This window comes from Giraffa tippelskirchi, chromosome 6, assembly GCF_054371585.1.
Source record: "Giraffa tippelskirchi isolate mGirTip1 chromosome 6, T2T-mGirTip1v1.2.pri, whole genome shotgun sequence".
NCBI lineage: Eukaryota > Metazoa > Chordata > Mammalia > Artiodactyla > Giraffidae > Giraffa > Giraffa tippelskirchi.
The window spans coordinates 161,603,003-161,623,486 of record NC_137280.1 but is presented as its reverse complement, the minus strand read 5'-3'; the positions used below and the strand labels follow the sequence as shown (position 1 = coordinate 161,623,486).

General features: G+C 39.3%; 1 protein-coding gene and 1 non-coding gene across 2 annotated transcripts in view; one reads left to right on the top strand and one right to left on the bottom strand.

Moving 5' to 3' along the window:
• The window catches only part of LOC145510937 (uncharacterized), a 571,176-nt gene that overhangs the window by 144,938 nt on the left and 405,754 nt on the right, over window positions 1-20,484 (bottom strand). The window lies entirely within an intron of this gene.
• Window positions 19,531-19,602, top strand: TRNAC-GCA (transfer RNA cysteine (anticodon GCA)). The gene has a single exon. It is a non-coding gene; the product is annotated as a tRNA-Cys (tRNA).

The window sequence follows — 20,484 nt, the reverse complement described above, 5'->3', positions numbered from 1 at the left end:
TCTTGCAAGGAAAAAAAAAAAACTAGAGCACTAATTGAAAAGTGATTTAAAAAAGCAGTCTTCATATGCTGACAAAATCAGGTGAGCCACCAACAAACCAAATGAGTAGAAACCTTGCTCTTCTCTCGCTCACAAGTGGATTACAGCCTCTCATTTTCATTTTAGCTTCATTATTATTTATGCTCTCACTTTTCTGAAGAAAGTTATTTTCAAATTGCCTGCCAGATTCAGAAAAGGGTTGGAAGATTTTCATAACGAGCTACACTAGAAATTTTAGAATTTAGCAGCCACATGAAGCCAAGATCAAATGGAGATCAGGCTATAAAACACGGTCACAGCTAGTGAAGAAATCCTTCAGAGATGGAAACATCTTCGAAGACATGGTAAATGTCCATAAAGAGGGCCTGAGTTTATAATTATCAAGAGCAAAAATAGAATATGATGTACTTTTTGTGTATTAAGGTCAACAGTAAATAAAATATCCCTGAAACCAACACTCAGGGAAGGCTAGATATAATAAATGCAGAGTTTTAAATAGTGTTAACAAGAGAGTTGGACCTTGGAGAGTTGGACTAAAGAATTGATGCTTTTGAACTATGGTGTTGGAGAAGACTCTTGAGAGTCCCTTGAACTGCAAGGAGATCCAACCAGCCAATATTGAAGGAAATCAGTCCTGAATATTCATTGGAAGGACCGATGCCGAAACTCCAATACTTTGGCCACCTGATGTGAAGAACTGACTCCTTGGAAAAGACCTGATGCTGGGAAAGATTGAAGGCAGGAGGAGAAGGGGACGACTGAGGACCAGATGGTTGGATGGCATCACCGATTCAATGGACATGAGTTTGAGCAAGCTCCAGGAGTTGGTGAAGGACAGGGAGGCCTGGTGTGCTGCAGTCCATGGGGTTGCAAAGAGTCAAATATGACTGAGTGACTGAACTAACCAAACAAGAGTTTCAATCAGAATCAAAAAAAATCAAGCCCCAAATGCCATTTCAATACTTTTAAGGCAAAATATCTATACTGTGCATTATTCTGCATGCTATCTGATTTCCTGTAATATGCTTATGAAGTATGCAATCATATTTCCATTTTACAGATGAAGAAATTAAGATGCAATTATTTGAAGTATTTTTCCTAACTGATAAAAGACATAAGCAGGATAAATTCAAGACTTTTGAAAATCAGTGCATTTGCACTAAACTCCCGAATATATACCTACACTAGGACAGATTTTAATATGAGACGCATCAGCACATTCTGCAAATACCACGAAGTTTCTTTTTGAGAACTAGTGCCAAGCACTATGGTGTCTCAGAGCATTGTGTAGCCATCTTGCTGATTCTCTCTGAGGTGACAGCTATGGCTTCCTCTTTCCCATTTCATTCATGCTATAACCAACCCACCTTGAATTCAACGATCATTTTGATTCAAAAAGACAACTTGATAAGTGTTTGCTGACTCACACTCTAGGACTATTATAATACTAACTAGTTTTTAAGTCACGTTTTTGTGTTCTCACAGTAAATATATTTGCTATTTTCATACTTTTTATGGCAAAAGTACCTTTACAATAATCAAAGAATGCATTGACTGAAAAGTCTTAGACTAAAGCACAGCCTATATGCAGCCTGCTATACTGTACTGCCTTGCAAGGGTTGTAAATCCAACTAAGGAAAAAATGTCCTGGGGTTCCCAGGTGGCTCCGTGTTAAAGAATCCTCCTGCCAATGCAAGAGACATGGGTTCAATCCCTGGGTCGGGAAGATCCCCTGGAGTAGAAAATGGCAACCCACTCCAGTATTCTTGCCCGGAAAATTCCATGGACAGAGAAGTCTGGTGGGCTACAGTCCATGAAGTGGCAAAGTGTTGGACAAGACTGAGCTACTGAGCATGTATGCAAGAAAAAGTAGTAGTCTTATTTGAAAAGCCCAGCTTCTGTGAGTCTAGAGGGCTGAATGTTTCAACAACATCAGAAGACTGCCAGATGAACTCTAGCCAAGGCTAAGATTTGCTTTGGTATTTAGTGTAGATCAGAAATAACTATATTCAAATTTAAATGAGACATATTTCAAAGTCAAATAGTGGCTATTTCAAAGTCAAATAGTGAGCTTTTCCAGGAGCATTTGTTCTTTTCTACCAATTCAGATGGTCAATAGTTTGTACCATTTAGAAAAGAAAGCAATGAGTCTATATTTTCTCTATCAGGTCACCTACCAGGCATTTTTTTTTTTTAAATACCTGGCATGCTGCAGTCCATGGGGTCACAAAGAGTCGGAAATGACTGAACGACTGAACTGAACTGAACTGAACCAGGCATTTTACCTGTTTCCTCACTTTAATAGCTACCATTGTCCTGTAAGGTAGGTATTATTATCCACATTTTCTACAGAGAAAACAGGGGCTCAAAAGTTTGAAAACTTCGCATAAAACCACTTAACCAATCAGTTATTGAGCTATAATTCAAACTCAAATTTGATATCCAAGTCCATCTATAAGATTAAAAAGATACATTAACATTTTACAGGCTAAAGTACTTTTGAAAAAAACACAAAATAGCTACATTATTTTGCTAAGGTGTGCTCTTATAATAAATAGAGTAGCATAAAAAAATACCAAATAATAAGATATATCCCTCCCATCTGAAAGAATTAATTCAGCGTTTCAAACGTAACTCTCAGCTAAGGCATAGTTTCCTCAGTAAAAAAATTCTGGCATACTTAATAAAGTAACAGATGCTATCTCAACAAACACAAAATATAAGAGCATTCTTCTTTCACTGGGCATTTGGCAACTTGTAAGGGAAATCAGGCAGCTGGGTCATAGCATAGTAAATTATTTAAAAGTCAAATATGCTCACCTCACACCATATGCTGAAACAAGTTCCAGATGTAGTATTAAAAAGTTGAATGCTTTGAAAATCAAGCCAAAGAAAATGAAAATAATATTGAATACTTATCAAACCAAATCACAAAGAAGTCAGTTTCTATGCTTGGAATTTACAAAGAATACACCAAGGAAAATGGCAAATATCATCATAACATTTGAAATGTTAGTATTAAAAAAAAAACAAAAACTTTTGGAAATTTTTCAACCAATGTGGCAGTGGCTTAAAAACTTGATTACATTTTTATGTGTGTAAAACACAGAATATTCAAACTTCCAAAAGAAAATCACTAAGAATATAACAGATAAACTGGCAATAACTTAGACAATTAACATTAAAAAGAAAAACAGTATCAAATATAGTCCTGAAAATATTTAAACTTCCTAGTAGCCAGAAAGTGTAAGTTAAAACAAATACCATTTGACATGTAAAATGGCAAAAATAAATAAGTAACTAAATGCCCAAAATGCTGGTAAAAGTGCAATGAATTCACCATCCCATTCATTCCTGATGACAATATAAATAGTGCAATTCTTCTAGAAAGCAATTTGGCAAATACCTTGTCAAAGTTGCTCTCATTATTCACAAGCCAATGAATCTAGCCTAAGGAAATCAGCCAAAACATATGCAAAGTTAAATTTAGTAAGGTCCAGCTTTACACTAAGGACAATTAGAAGCAACTTACCATCTAACAGTAGGAGAATGTTTTAGGATATTATCACAGATCCACTGGATAAGATATCTGGCTATTTTTAGAATATTACTACTAAAAACTGTTCAAGAATAAATGCTAGTATTTAAAAAAGTATTGCCTGAAGCAAAATTACATGGCCCTGGTTATTAGTACAAGTATACTTTTTAATTGTTTATTATTATAATTATTATCATAGTTAATTATCATAAGTACACTTGTAAATGTTTTCTAAGAAACTGAGTAGAATATATTAAAATTCTAGTAGTTAGATTCAGAGATGTACTATTTACATTTGTCCTATTTTTCACATTTTCTCTAAGATGGGTTCTCTACATTTATGTTTTTAAAAGAAGTTACATATGAAAACTGTTAGGAAAAAATATCCTAAACCCTGAGATAAGGAAGAGCATGATCAAAACTGATAGAGACAGACAATAAAAGTCAATAACAAATGTTTTGTTAAGTATTGCCCCTCACCAGTGGGATTCACATACGCTTGTTGATGCCAGTAGGACGCGTTTGGGTTGAGTGAAGGAATTATCTAAGTTAGAGAACATAGGTCTAAACTTTAAAACTCAGAAAACATCACTATTAGGGCAAGTGACACTAAACATAACACTGAGATGCAAGCAGTTAAAACTGACTAATATCAAAGTGACTCATGTTAAATTTACATCACCTAGTGTTTGGTAGGGTAGTGCCCGCAACTTTGCAAAATGGGTGCTTTTCAATAAAGAAATTGGAAAATCAATTGAGCTGGGGGTGGGGTGGGGAGAGTATATATGTAGATAAGCAGGCAGACAGAATGGCAAATAGAAAAATACATACCTCTTCAGTGTCTGAGCATTTTGTACACTTCTCCACATTTATAATGTTTCTTGGCGCTAAACTACCAGGAAAAAAAACTCTCATGCCGTAACAAACCTGTACAGAGTCTGGGTCTCAATAATTGTTCAGATTATAAAAGTCAAATTGAACTGAACCTGTTGATATGACTTGACAAACCTCATAAAGAAGAGTATGAAAATGACTGATTCTGGTTATTGAAAATGTTCATTTCCCTCTACATACAAACCAAGTGTTTCTTAGGACTCATATGCTATCCTAGAAACCTGGGAGTCATCTGAGTCGTTAGCCCAGCGATCTCTTGTCTCAACCCACTCACTCTCCTGCTCTGGCCACTTCCGGAGAGTATCAATTACTGCTGCTGTTTGTTGAGCCACGTGCCTCCCAGGTGGCAGGCACTTTGCATCTGTTGCCTCGTTTATTTCCAACCACAGCCTTGTAAGGTCCGGCCGACGGCCCTCGGAGGGCTATCCACTGCTCCTGAAGACCACTAGCAGCAACCCTTCCCTCTACCCTCTCAGAAGACTCACTGAGCCAGCTCTCAGAAATGCTGTGCAGAAACAAACACAGCTTATGATCTGCAAGGTGATCTCACACATCCTCCCACAGGTGATCCAAGGAAAGGTGCCAAACCAGACGCAGGGAGTAGATTATCGTCGCAGAGAGAAAACAAGCCAAAATGTCATGAGTCCATTTAGCGCTATTCTTGGTTCCTGGCTCTGGTGTTCCTAAGCTGGGCGATCGCAGTTAAGTCATTGCAACTCTCCAAGCCTGGGAACCCCATATTCACCATTCACATCAGAATGACCACCATTTTAGTCATTTTTTTTTCTGTTACTGTAACAGAAGCCTATATCAGACATGCTTAGGCAAAAGGTAAGATTACCAGAGTTATTCAGGGTTGTTGTTGGAAATGTAGCTGAATTTCTCCAGAGTTTTGGACCAGAAACTACCATGTATTTAGGAACATGAACAACTCCTTTTGGAGGTAGACACTCCAAAACCCATGAGAAGGCCTAAATTAAACCCTAATTTTGCCATTTAATTGTCTCATCACTTAAACTGATTTGCTAATAGTGTTAAACATAGTCTGTGACCCAAGGTAGGCATTCAAAAAATGGAAGCTGTTTTATCATGATTTTTATCATTGGGTTAATTCAATAACAATCAGTGATATATTTCCTTCACAGAGCTGTGATAATATATTTGATAATCCATTAGGTATGCCGAAGTAGGGGCTTCCCAGGTGGCTCAGTGGGTAAAGAATCCACCTGAAATGCAGGCGATGCCAGCAGATGTGAGTTCAATCACCAGGTCAGGAAAATCCCCTGGAGGAGGGCACAGCAACCCACCCCAGTATTCTTGCCTGGAGAATTCCATGGACAGAGAAGCCTGGTGGGCTACAGTCTACAGAGTTGCAAAGAGTCATACACAACTGAAGTGACTGTGCATGCATGCAGAAGTAGGAGGCTTCCATAGTGGCTCAGACGGTAAAGAATCTGCCTGCAATGCGAAAGACCTGGGTTCAATTCCTGGGTCAGGAAGACCCCCTGGAGAAGGGAATGGCAACTGGAATATACTTGCCTGGGATGTCCCATGAACAGAAGGAGCCTGGTGGGCTACAGTCCATGGAGTCGCAAAAGTCGGACATGACTGAGCGACTAACACCTCTACCATGCTGAAGCAGTCTAGAGGAATTACTAAGAGCTCAGGCTCAGGAGATAGTTTGCTTGACTTCCAATTCCAAACCTACTACCTGTTAGCTGTTTGACTTTAAGAACGTAGTTACAGATTATGATAAAATATTCATTTAATGGTGAAGATTAAATGAGATAATATGTGTGAAACATTTAAACTGAGTCCTGGTGGTTACTAAATGTTCAGTAAGTACTAGTCATAGGATTATTATTTTAAAAATTTTATGAGTTTAGGAATAAAAAAAATTCTAGGTAAACTAAAGGGATAGGAAACCTGAAAGAAATCAAAAAACTGTGTGTCAGCTACAACAAAGTGGCAGTTAATAATGGGAAAACCCAACCTACTTTTGCCCTAGTCTGTTCTTCTTTGTACTTCATTGCCCCTTTTCTTCTTTTCAATGTCATCAAGAAAAAAGAAATGAGTAAACTGACATCATTCAAATGGCTTAACATACTTTCTAGAGCAGCATCAGCATCACCCGGGAACCTGTTGGAAATGTACATTCTCAGGCACCTCCCAGACTCACTGAATCAGAAGCTCTGTGGTGTTCACAGGGCGCGGGGCAGGGACAGCGTGCTGTGTTTCAGCAACCCTCCAAGAGAATCTGAGGCATGCGTGAATCGAAGAACACTGTCTGCAAATTAGAAGCACTTGAGGAAATTAAAATATAGCTCTATATTGATGTCAGGGCCCCATCCTGAAACAATTCAATCAAACAGCTGAGGATGAGACAGGGCAAAAATAAAGATGCTTTTAAAAAGTAACAAAAACCTCCCCCTCCTTAGCCAAAAAAGAGAATCACTGCAATTAATCCATTCCACACAATCCTGCTGTAAGTGGCTCCAAAGCCATCACCAAAGATGCCTCTGAAAAGCATGAAGATGGAAGTGGAGTTGGTTTTTAAGCATCTCTAGTCCTCATACTATATTCCTCGGAGTAGGAAATGGCAACCCACTCCAGTATCCTGCTTGGGAAATCCCAAGAGCCTGGTAGACTTCGGTTCATGGACTCTCAAAGAGTCAGACACAACTGCTCGCACACACACAATCATATTATACATATTATACTTTACTACTCTCAAATCTTCTCATCCCAAGGAAATACTTCCTCATGTGCATCTGATCCCATAGGAAACCAGTTCTTAGATCTTTCATTCCTACTGACAGAAATCTCAACCAACCCAGAAGAATATTTTAAGTGAAATTTTATACATCATCCAAATGAAATTTCAGACACTGGCCAAATGGAGTGCATAAGGGGACAGAGAGTCAGGGACACTTTCCACTGTTTCACTTTAATTACACAACCTATTTTCTCAGTTACAGTGAATTATAGACCATTGATCATTTATTATATTGAGTGGCATACCTTAATGAATACTAACTCATTTCAAGACTTTCTGGCAAACCCCAGGACGAACTGAACTAACCTGTATCGTTCTAAGAAAAGTCACTCCGCAGAGCAGAGGTGCTAATTGGTACATTTAAGAGCAGTGAAAACACAACCTGCAAAGATATTTAGAGGCAGAAAAAAGTGGAAGTACATTCTAATAGGGCCTAGAATGATAAAGTTTCTGTTATGGCATGTAACAAAAATGAAGCCATTTTGAAATAATCATGTCAAAGGACCCACATCTCCTGCTTTCAAAACAAATGTGCTGGCTTCCAGTCAACATTTGCAGGGCTTAGCAGCAGGAGGTCATTACCCTTTGACAATGTTCAGTTACACAGACATTCTCTCCAATTAACAGGTTTTAACTACAAGGATTTCTCTTTTATTAAAAAGGGTGTTATTTTTTAAACAAATAACTACAGAAGTTTTTTTCAGTCATCTTGTCTCATTGACTTGGATGATGACATTTACTCCTATAAACCTCCCCATACGAACACACACAACCTCATGCACAAACCCATCTGAGTCAACAGACTACTTGCACCGTCCTTGAATCTTCTTAAAGCATGGTGGACATATAGTTTAAATATCCTAATCTTTACATGAACAGTTCACAAAGAAATCTTTCTCATCTCAGCAAAAAAGCAAAAAAAAAAAAAACAACAACAAAAAACACTTCCCAATGTTGATACACCCAAGACATTCCGAATGTTTAAAATTTCCCAAATAAAGTACAGACGAAACATTTATCAATTGTAATGTATTATGTTTTCTGTCTCATTTCAAAAGGTATTACGGAATTCTGGATGATGGCCAGAAGCTCAGAAGAGAATTTTTAACACCCTCTCAATAGACACATTTAGAGCTTTTAACTACACAGAGCGCTGGTCTTATCAGTGCATAGCAGGGAAATGATTAAAATATTGCAGGCAAATTTAAACTTGGTTGTCCTTAGGTGGAAATGAAGCATCATTCTGGGCTGAAACCTCCAATTATATAAGATAGGAAGTCACAGAAAGACATCAGATTCATACACTGTCAGTCTACACGGCAGATGGTAGTGTCTGGCAATGCCTTTTATATAACAGAAAATATTATTATAAAAATATCCACAGAAGACATTTTTAGTTCCTTGACATAATATGTGGAAAAATTAGAGATTTCTATAGAAATTAGAGGTTTAATACCCAACACTATGAAACAGTAATTTTCTTTGAAATCTATGCATTAACTATTCTGTCATTTCTTAGAGAACTTTTTATAGTTGGAAGTCATCTGGTATTTTCATCTCTCCCTCTCTTTCACTTTCTCTCTCTCCCTCCCTTTCTACCATCTATTTAAATTCAACCTAAATCTATATGTTTTTATACAACAGTCAAATCACACTATAGTGTGTTGTGGTGTGCCATAAATCACATTTTAGCCTTCTCCAATGTTATTACAAAAGAATTGCCTTTATCTCAAAGGGGATATTTCCTTATAGATGAGGTTTCTTGCAGGGAGAAGTCTCCTGAGACCTACACTTTTGAATGGCATGTTCTTAAGCATATTGCATTATATGTCAGTACAATTAGCATATTCTTCCGGATTGTAAAAAGTAACAATGGCTGACAGCTCAATATGTAGGGAAATGGTCTATAAAACTATTTAAGAACTAGGAAACCCAGTCCTTGTGTGGAACAAACAGGAATAGCAGTTTTTGAAACTGTTCGTTTGAAAATGAATGGAGGAAGCTTGGGCTCAGATGGATCGACCATTCCTATCTTGTACTGAGACATCATGCTCAGTATTGATACATTTCTGAGGAGCAAAGGGAACCCAGGGGGTAGTTAAAAGAGAGGGAATAGGAATGGAAATATTCTGGCCTGATTTTGGCAAAACACAGAAGATGTACCAATAGAGCAATGGTACAAAGATTTTCAAAGAATCTTACTATCTGCAGAAAGGTCCCTGTGTTCTCAGATATGTTCTACTGCAGCGGTGCACGTTCTTGAACCACCAAAGCACTGAGTCTGGTTCTTCCCACCAGCATGTGCCTGGAAATGTGGTCAGTGAGCACCACTGCATAACTAGACACAGATTCAGAATGTGCAAAACCCACTGCTCGGGAGAAAACTATAAGGCAAAAGAGCTACAGCCCAAACCACAATTTTGGAGAATTTTATGAGGCCATCCTCTTAATTATACATACTGGAAGAGTAATTCAAAGAATGGGAAGGGGTACTAGGGTGGCCTAGGGGACAGCAAGCTGTCTTCATTCCCTGGTGCAGACTTGTTATTTTGGTGTACTTGTTTAATTTCAAAAGTAAATGCAGGGAGTAAAAATGCCCAAGATCATTTCTATAGCTAGCTCTTTGTCCTACATCTCATATTTTGTAGGTAAAAATTATTGAAATTCAAAGATTTCCATTTCCAAGTAAAGCAGGAAAGGAAAAGGAAAGTGAAGTCGCTCAGTCGTGTCCGACTCTGCGACCCCACGGACTGCAGCCCGCCAGGCTCCTCTGTCCATAGGATCCTCCAGGCAAGAATACTGGAGTGGGTTGCTATTTCCTTCTCCAGGGGATCTTCCCAACCCAGGGATCGAGCCCGGGTCTCCCGCATTGCAGGTAGACGCTTTACCATCTGAGCCACCAGGGAAGTAAAGCAGGAGAATGAAAAAATATTAGAGTCAAACCTAAACATTTTGAAAATAGTGGACAAAGACATAAGCAATATCATAACTGAATATATACGTGTGTGTGTATATATGTATACACATATATGTATATACACTCTCATCCTCTTTCCGCCTGCGGCCATAGCCTAGGGAAAGGACAGAGCAGCTTGATCTCAAGGGTTCCTATTACTGTCACTATCACAGACATGCTATTCATTGCAGTATTTCACACCCCTCACTCTCCACACATTCATGCAAAAACCTGAGAAATCCCTGTGAATCAGAGAAGTCACTGAAAAGGGCTCAGACAGTCTCATCATTATTAACTTTACTCTAACACGTAACTTCACAAATCAGTATAACACCACCACACACTGAGTAAATCATACACATTCTTCTGTGTGTGCTCAGCCGCTCAGTCATGCCCAACTCTTTGCAACCCCACAGACTGTAGCCCGTCAGGCTCGTCTGTCTGAGGCACTTCCCAGTCAAGAATACTGGCATGGGTAGCCATTTCCTGCTTCAGAGGATCTTCCTGACCCAGAGATCAAACCCATGTCTCCTACACACATGCTCCTACTTCAAACCAAAATACACACCCCAATTCCAGCTGTAACTTGATTCTAGTTACTACTATCGCCTCAAAACCTTTTTACTCTGGCAGAAGCCCTCTCACAGTAAGGACACTGGGACTAACTCACTTGTATTTTTGTGCCACAATCTCTTGCCTTTGGAGACAAAGAAACATATTTCCATGAAACTCAGAGCCTTAAATATTCCTTATTTATATTGAAATTCCATTATTAGAAACACATTAGATTCTACTGGAGGTTTCCAGTACAAAGACTTCTGGGAAGTCTATCTTTTTTAAGCCCGTACACTTCAGAGAGGTCGTAAACTTCTAGAATGACAGAAGAGATTCAAGGACTGTGTGGCCAACGTGTAGATCATGGCATGACAAACACAAACATCTTGAACGTATTGCCCAGAATCAACTCAAATGAGTGGCTCCCTGTGGCAACATCTGAGATAACAGATATTTGGGTCACTTTTCTCTTCCCTGAAATAACTGGAGGTTATTCTCAAAGACTGTCCTGGCAAATGCCAGTTAATCTTTGGGATAGGTATAACTTTGGATAGATCATTCATTAACATCAATACATTATTTCCTATTTCAACTAATATTTATAACATTTATTGTACTACATATTATTATAAGTAATAAGCATTGTGCTAAATGCTAGGTATAACATCGTACTCACCACAGGAGAGGAAAAGTATAGATTAAAGTGGATCTGTAAGAAAAAGAGAAAGAAATACATAGAAAAAACTGGATCTGTAAAAGAATTCATTTCAAATGTTGGTCAATTCAGATGTAATGAGCTCATATTGCACTGGATTATTTCCGAAAATCTTAGTTAACTAGATAACCAGCTCAACATTCTTTGCCTTTGGGTAATTACCCTTCTAAAATATGATGGACAGTTTGACTTCTTAAGTTTCATATTTATACAAAGTATACCCGCCTAAAATGAAATTAAATGGGCAATCATAGTATATGACTCCTGACATATTCAAGAAGCACAGAAGGATCAGGTTTTTCCAAATGCTCTGGTTTAGTAAAGATGTCCAGACAAGCTGTGGGAGTGTGGTCTCACAATGGAATTATCTGCTGCAGTCAATCAGTTGTTTCCTAAGAATCAGAGGCTCAAAGCACCTTGTGAATGGAGAACAAAGAGACATGAAACCCATTCCCAGTTTGAAATATAGATGACAAGCAGACAAACACACACATAGTGAACAAAAAACCATACAAGTTCTTGTTTGTTGAAGAATATCAAGAGAGGGTAGGCTATAAAAACTAACTCTGGGTGGAGCATACATTCTATTTCCTGTACTATGAACCTCTCTGTTGGAGTTCGCAGGAATTCCCACTCATTTTCATATCAAACTCGTAACACTTGTCTTACACGTTAAAAGCCAGAACTTGTGGTTGGTTCATTAAGGTAAGTGCTATTTATGCATCGCTGTATAATCAGAATGTAGCACAATATACTGAATCACAAAGCATGAGAAAATAAATTCTTTTTTAAAAAGTGCTTCAATTAAGAACGTACAGAACGTAAAAGACTCTTTCGGTAATGCTGAGTAATACATTTTTTTGAGTTATTTAGTTGTAAGAATGTGAGAGTTAACTAAAACAAATCTTATTCATGAATGTATATGAAAATGTATACCCTAATTTGTTCAGGAAATTTTGTACAAAAAGAATATAAGTACTACTCTCTAGTTATCCATTGAAAGTCATATTAATATAATTTTGTCCACAGAACTATTAAAGGGATAATGAAATGGAAATTTTATTTTACTAATAAATCATCTTGTAACTCAGTCTTATATAATCTAAATTAATGATTTAGAGTCAGAAGAATTGTCAGATATTTGGTGGCTGAATAAATGTTGATCACATATATTCTTTCAAAATACAAACATAAGCCTGTGACTGTATATTTAATTTCATTTTTATGCAGGTATCCTTTTTATAGTATCAAAGTTAAAAAAATTAAACTGTCCATCACACTTTTTAGCAATGCAACCGACAAAACTAATGACAAATATATAGATAATATACAGATAGTGTCTTTATATATATATTGTATGATAATGTGTACATATATATATGTACATATGTGTATTTAAAGACACAGTGAGAGAGAGGTATGGCTATAAATTCACTATAATTGCAAATGGAAAAAGAAATGGGAAATTCCAAAATGCAACATTCCCTTCTACATTCAAACAGCCAAATTCTACCATTTTTTTTCTTTACAAAATTTCTAAAATCCATCTGTTCCATGATGAAATATACATTTTATCCTACTTTCAAACATACTAAATACCTCATTTCTTACATCACAGGCTCTTTGAATGCAGGGATATGTTAAACATGTGTCTGGTCAGGCCAAAATTATGGAACGGGTAGAACGGGCCCTTCTTTCCCTCTCCTTATCTCAGTCTGCCTAACTGTCACTTCCCCCTCATCCCGATTGTCGATGCTTTAGACTTTCGTATGGCTTCACAGAAAGTCCACGTGTGTTCCCCTTCTAGGCTAACACCCCCTAGTTGTTTGTATTTTTTTCTCTTTCTAGACAGTCTTCTTATTGAACCCACTAATCGGATCTCAATTTATATAGAATGTAGCTTAAGTCATCACACAAACTACAGTGAAATGTTAATAACTGCTAGGATAAAATCAACTCCTAGAGTTATTTATATTTTAAATGTTGACTATTTCTCAATAAACAAAGTATTAATTTAACACTGCTTTGGCACCAGCCATGTAGCATTGGCTGAGTGAGACACAAAGATACATAACAAATTGTTCTTGTTCTTAAGGAGTTTACCTGCTGCTTGGGTTGGTGGAGATATTGCTAATATGAAACACTTTGAGCTAAGTCATCACCCTCTGATTGCAACCAGTGGGATTTTCAGTTAGAAACATTCAGGGTGGGATGGAATAGGTAGAAAAATCTTTAGGAAGGATCTGAGTCTTTAACAGAACCTCGACGAATACCCCGATTTGAAAAGGCAGAGCCAACGTCTGAGTTTATTTTCAAAGCTGGAAAGAGCATTGGGACTTCCTGGTGGTCCAGTGGTTAAGACTTCACCTTCCAAAGCAAGGGGTACAGGTTCGATCCCTGGTCAGGAAGCTAAGAGCCCACATGCTTCACAGACGAAAAAAAAACAAAACATAAAGCAGAAGCAATATTGTAACAAATTCAATAAAGACTTTAAAAATGGTCCACATCAAAAAAAATTTTTTTAAAGCTGGAAAGAGCATAAAGAAAAGGACTGAGATAGGAAATAAAATAGCTTGTGCAAGGGTTCAAGAGACACTTTGGAGGTTGGACTAATTGAATGGGACATCTGCTAGCCAGCCAGATCAGCAGATTCACCCCGTGGGATAAAGCAGACGAGCGCTATATCTGTGAGGAAAGTGTACCACAGTGCAGCGAAGAATAAATGCAGGGAGGTAGGGTGGAATATTCATCTTCCACTGCTGTTTCCTTTCTGGAGGCCACAGGAATAATCCTTTTCCTTACATTTTTCAGCTTCTAGATGCTGCGCTAGCTGTTTACCCAATGAAGATGCCTATAATGTAATCCTTGGAACCTGGGACTAGGCTACCTACATGGCAAATAGGACTGTACAGGTGTGAAGTCAGTTTGGAACCTGGATATAAAAATATTATTCCAGATTAGCCAGCCAGGTCCATCTTATCACAAGGGTCCTTAAAATCAGTGAAATTTTCCTCAGTTCGGTTCGGTTCAGGTGCTCAGTCGTGTTCGACTCTTTGTGACCCCGGGGACTACAGCATGCCAGGTCTCCCTGTCCATCACTAACTCCCAGAGCTTACTCAAATTCATGTCCATTGAGTCGGTGATGCCATCCAACCATCTCATCCTCTGTCATCCCCTTCTCCTTCTGCCTTCAATTGTTCCCAGAATCAGAGTCTTTTCAAATGAGTCAGTTCCTTTCATCAGGTGGCCAAAGTATTGGAGTATCAGCTTCAGCATCAGTCCTTCCAATGAATATTCAGGACTTATTTCCTTTAGGAAATTTTCCTAGTTATGTTCAAAAGGAGATATGACCATAGAAAAATGGTCAGATAAATGAAATATATTTGCCTGTGAAGTTAGAGAAAGGGAGCCAAGATCCAAGGAATGTGAGCAGGTTTTCTGCCCTGGAAAGGCAAGTAAATGGAATGCCCCCTGAAAGTGAAAGTGAAATTGAAGTCTCTCAGTCATGGCCACTCTTTGCGACCCCATGGACTGTAGCCTACCAGGCTCCTCTGTCCATGGGATTCTTCCAGGCAAGTGTACTGGAGCTGGGTGCCATTTCCTTCTCCAGGGGGACTGCCCCCTAGAGCATTCCAAAAGGAACCGCAGCCCAGTCCAGTAACCGGACTGTAGCCCAGAGAAACACGTGCCAGACTTCTGATCTACATAACTGGAAGATGACAAATCTGTGCTGTTTTTAACCAAAGAAAAGGATAAGCATACCTAAGTGCTGAAATGGAGCTTCCCTGGTGGCTCAATGGTAAAGAATTCACCTACAATTTAGGAGACGTGGGTTCAATCCCTGGGTCGGGAAGATCCTGTGGAATAGGAAATGGCAACTTGCTTCAGTATCCTTGCCTGGGAAATCCCACACATGGAAGAGCCCGGTGAGCTAGTCCGTGAGGTTGCAATGAGTCTCAAAGAACATAGTGACTGAACAACGACAAGCAAAGTGCTGAAATGAGTGAATATTATCTACAAATGCTTGCTCTCTTGTTTAACAACATTTGCCATCCCCAGTGTTACAAGCTAAGTAAGAGTAATTGCATATTTATTTTCACTGATTTTGAACTGTGATTATTCTGAAGTCTTTCATACATTTGTAGTGAAAATATCATAAAGGTAAACATAACATCATCATAAAAAATACAACCAACCTTGCAAAAATAAAATTTCTAGAACAAGAAAATCTTTCAGCAAGTCAGTCTTCAAATAAAACATATTTGATGCTGATTTGCTTTTTTTATTATAAGGAAAATAAGATACAAAGAAAGTAAGCTACTTAAAATGTTAAAGTTGGTGAATAGCAAAACCGGGATCTGAACCAGCAAAGTGCATTTGTTTTCTTAGATTTGGATAGCGTTCCTCTCCTCAAGGAAAATTGTACCCTGACTGTCTAATACATTTTACTCCCAAGTCATACAGAAAAGAAAGGATGGGAAAGTGAAGAGGATCCAACACAGAGTGTTTTGCAAGTTAGGAGGATTTGTATCAATGTAAACTCAGAAGAGAAGCCGCAGAGGTCAAGTCGTCTTTGCCCTTTGTTACAAATGAATGTATAAAAGTCATTCCTTCGTACAACTCTATTTCTGTGCTATCTTAAGGAAGCCTGCTGTGCCAGCCACAGAGCTGCCCTCAGACCTCCTTTCAAGGAGGACTTGCCACTGGAGTGCTGTCAAGCAACAACCTCTAGTCACAGCACTTTTGGAGTCCACCCCGGTCTTTACCATAAGAGCACACTGTCCATAGGCAGCTCCACCCAGTGATGGCAGAAGTGACAAGTTCTAGACCTGGCCATCTTTGCCCATCACAGGCCCTTCTTCTAGGCACTTCCCCTCTGGAGCTTATCACTGGGACAGCGCCACCTTGTCTGGAAAACACTGTTTTCTTTTCTTCTTCTTCTAAAATGTATTTTATTGAAGTATAGTTGATTTACAATGTTGTGTTACTTTATGCTATACAGCAAAGTGATTCAGTTATACGTATACAAACATTCTTTGTAAAATTCTTTTCCATTATGGTTTGTCGCAGGGTATCAAATATGGTTGCCTAAGCTATACAGTAGGACCTCGTATATTCATCTTATATGTAATAGTTTGTGTATCTGCTAACACCCCCCTGCTGGCTCACATGGTAAGAATCCTCCTGCAATGAGGGAGACCTGGGTTCATTCCCTGCATTGGGAAGATACCCTGGAAGAGGGCATGGCAACCCACTTCAGTATTCTTGCCTGGAGAATCCCATGGACAGAGGAGCCTGGCAGGCTACAGTCCATGGGGTCACAAAGAGTTGGACACGACTGAGCGACTAAGTACATAGCACAGCTAACACCAAACTTTCAATCCATACCTCCCCAGCCCCTTGGCAACCACAAGTCTGTTCTCTACATCTGTGAGTCTGTTTGTATTTCATAGATAAGTTCATCTGTGTCATATTTTATATTCCACATATAAGTCATGTCATACAGTATTTGTCTTTCTCTTTGAGTTACTTCACTTAGCATGATAATCTCTAGGACCATCCATGTTCTTGCAAATGGAATTTCACTCTTTCTTATGGCTGAATAATATTCCATCGTATATATGTATGAACCCTGCCTTCTTTATCCATTCACCTGTGAATGGACATTTAGGTTGTTTCATGTCTTGGCTGTTGTGAAGAGTGGACAGCCATCTGAGACTTTTTCCATCAAATTCTCCATCCCACCTCCTTCATTTCACAGATGTCAGACCTGCATCATAGTCAGGTTTTTCCCTTCTCCTCCTTCCTCTTCTCTTAGCTTCAGTGCATCCTACCTCCAATACATCTTCTGCACTTGTGACTCAGTCTTAGTCCCAGCTTCCACTGCCCCTGAATAAATACTCCAATGATTATAGGAAGTTTGTGTGTCCATTTCCCTAACACCCGCTGGTGGCTCAGACGGTAAGAATCCTCCTGCAACGCAGGAGACCTGGGTTCGATCCCTGAGTTGGGAAGATACCAAAATAAACTAAAACATGCTTTAAAATAACATGCTACAATGCCTCGTATGCAAATCAATTGCTGGTGACCAGGATTTTCTGCTCAGCAGGTGGCCACCTGGATGCATAGTCAATGTTGTTCCACCAGAGCATCACAGGAGAATCACGCTGGTGGTAACAAGAGTGAAAACTATCTATAAATACTTCCAATCTGTTTGCCAGAAAAGCTGGTGTGTTCTGTTGTTTCTTCCATACCTGCAAAGAACAACCTGTGACTTTATTTCCATCTGTTGCTTGTGAGAAAATCAAACCTGTGTTTCCTCAACTGAGCACATTCCCAGCCTTTGCTTATATTAATACAGCCTGTCCCCTCCCTCATTTTATTAACACAGAAATGAATTATGAGCCAACAGAGGAGGTATCATATTTAGTGCTATATCTGAAATCACTTCCAGATTATGATTTCTTCTACAAAATAATCCTAATGCTATTTGCAAAATAATCATGTACATAAGCCTGTGGTTGAATTTTACCTGAACCACTTCTTAGTTCTATTATAAACTTTTGTTTTTCCTTTGCTTTCAACATGGCATATGTGCTTTTTTTTTATACTCTAGTAAAGCAACTTGACAGTTGGTAGCTGTCTGGCTGTTTATTCAACATATGTACCACTTAATGCACAGGTCTCAGTGAGACAGTCCCTAAAGTCGATCCAACTGGGATAAAAGTCAACAAATAGAGCTTTGCAGGGAGTGCATTGACTTGAGGAGAGTTAAATATTTGAAAGGTGTTTAGCACTTAAGATTTAAACCTAATGTCATAAGAATTTACAGGGTCAGCATCTCCCCCAGCACAGCACATCCTCTGGATTTCACAGAGCAGCTCCATATGTTAGGAAATCACCTTTTTAATTAGATCTCTGTAGCCTCATTCTATGTTACCACTGTCACAAGTCTTGGATAAAATCCTATTCTCAGGAAACCTTTCAGTAAACAGTTAGCTGTAGGTTCTTGCAAGAAGATATTGAGACAGATTCTCCCAGATTGCAAGTGATTTTAAATTAGCTTCTCTGGAAAGTGGTGGGTGTGGTGTTATTTCAACATCCTCATCTGTTACCTGAGTCTTTTCCCCAAGGAAAGCAAAATGTGCTCAGTAGTGTGCATTTCTGAAAGTGGAATTGGTTAGGGAGTTCTGTGGCCTATTCTGGCCTATCTGGACTAGCAGATGGGATGAAACAGAGATTCCCACCTCATTTTGGCCATTAGGACTGCTCAAGTGTGAATCCATCTGAGAAGCAGAGGTTCCTGAAAATTTAGACAGATCAAGGGAGAAGGAAGTGAATAGAAAGTTATACAAGAGGAGCAGAAAAGAAAGTGAAGGTGCAAGTTGCTCAGTCGTGTCCAGCTTTTTGCGACCCCCTGTACTATACAGTCCATGGAATTCTCCAGGCCACAATACTGGAGTGGGTAGCTGTTTCCCTTCTCCAGAGGATCTTCCCAACCCAGGGATCAAACCCAGATCTCCCACATTGCAGGTGAATCCTTTACCAGCTGGGCCACCAGGGAAGCCCTATTTTGTACCAAGTCTGTTAAATAGATTATCAGATACTATCCTCCCAAAAGACCCTAAAGGGAAAGAGTACTAATATTTTCGCTTTTTTAGACGGAAAAAAACAAATCAAAACTGAGTGGCCAAATGACTTTCCCAAGGTGACAAACATAAACAACAGCACCGGTCAAATTCAAGTCCCAATTGTGTATGAAACCAAAGTCCTGCTCTTAACCAATGTGGTATGCTGTCTACCGGTATTACAGTTTATAAGCAAGATGTTTTAGAACTTTGGTAGAAATTGCAGGGTGACCAAAATGAGGTTCTTTTGGACCCAGAGTTAGCCTAGGTTACAGAGATAAATTAACATCTAAAATCATCAACTCTTCAATTCAGTCTATCAGTGTGATATTGTGATTTATAATAATAAATCTATATCTGGTCTTATCTTTGGTTCCTGGATCACACTCCCAAAATCCTTGAAATTGCCTAAGGGTAAAGGGTAAAGCCTCCTTGGTGGCTCAGAGGGTAAAGCGTCTGCCTGCAACGCAGGAGACCCAGGTTCGATCCCTGGGTTGGGAAGATCCCCTGGAGGAGGAAACGGCAACCCACTCCAGTATTCTTGCCTGGAAAATCCCATGGAAAGAGAAGCCTGGTGCAGGCTACAGTCTATGGGGTCGCAAACTGAGTGACTTCACTTTCACTTTCTTTCTTTCAAAGAGCAAGGAGGGTATCTTTTATTATGTTAAATAATGCCTTTTGGAAACCAATGAAGAAAGGGGGCTGGTTGCCAGTGGAGCCAATCTTGTGATTAGAAAGTTGGAACTTTTGGCCCCACCCCCACATCTAGGGAAGGGAGAGGAGCTGAAGGTGGAATTTAATCTCCAATGGTCAATAATTTAATCAATTATGCCTGTGTAATGAAGCCCCCATAAAAACCCAAAGGACAGGTGGGAGAGTGACACTCCTGCAGAGAACACAGAAGCTCTGCACCCTTTTCTCTGTTTTGCCCTATGCATCTCTTCCATCTGGCTGTTTCTGGGCTATGCCGTTTATAATAAACTGCTGCTGCTGCTGCTAAGTCGCTTCAGTCGTGTCCGACTCGGTGCGACCCCGTAGACGGTAGCCCACCAGGCTCCCTCGTCCCCCGGATTCTCCAGGCAAGAACACTGGAGTGGGTTGCCATTTCCTTCTCCGTTATAATAAACTAGTGATGTAATAAATAAAATGTTTCTCTGAGTTCTGTGAGCCTCTCTAGCAAATTAGTCAAACCCAAGATGGAAGTCATGGGAACCTCTCATTTATAGCCAGTCGGTCAGAAATATAGGGAACAACATAAGTTGACATCTTGAGCTGGAGAGTGTTACTGGAACCTCCAGTCTGTAGCCAGGGAGTCAGAAGCACAGGTAACAACCTATGTTGTGGGGGTGGGGGTAGGAGGTAGTCTCCTAGGACTGAACCCTC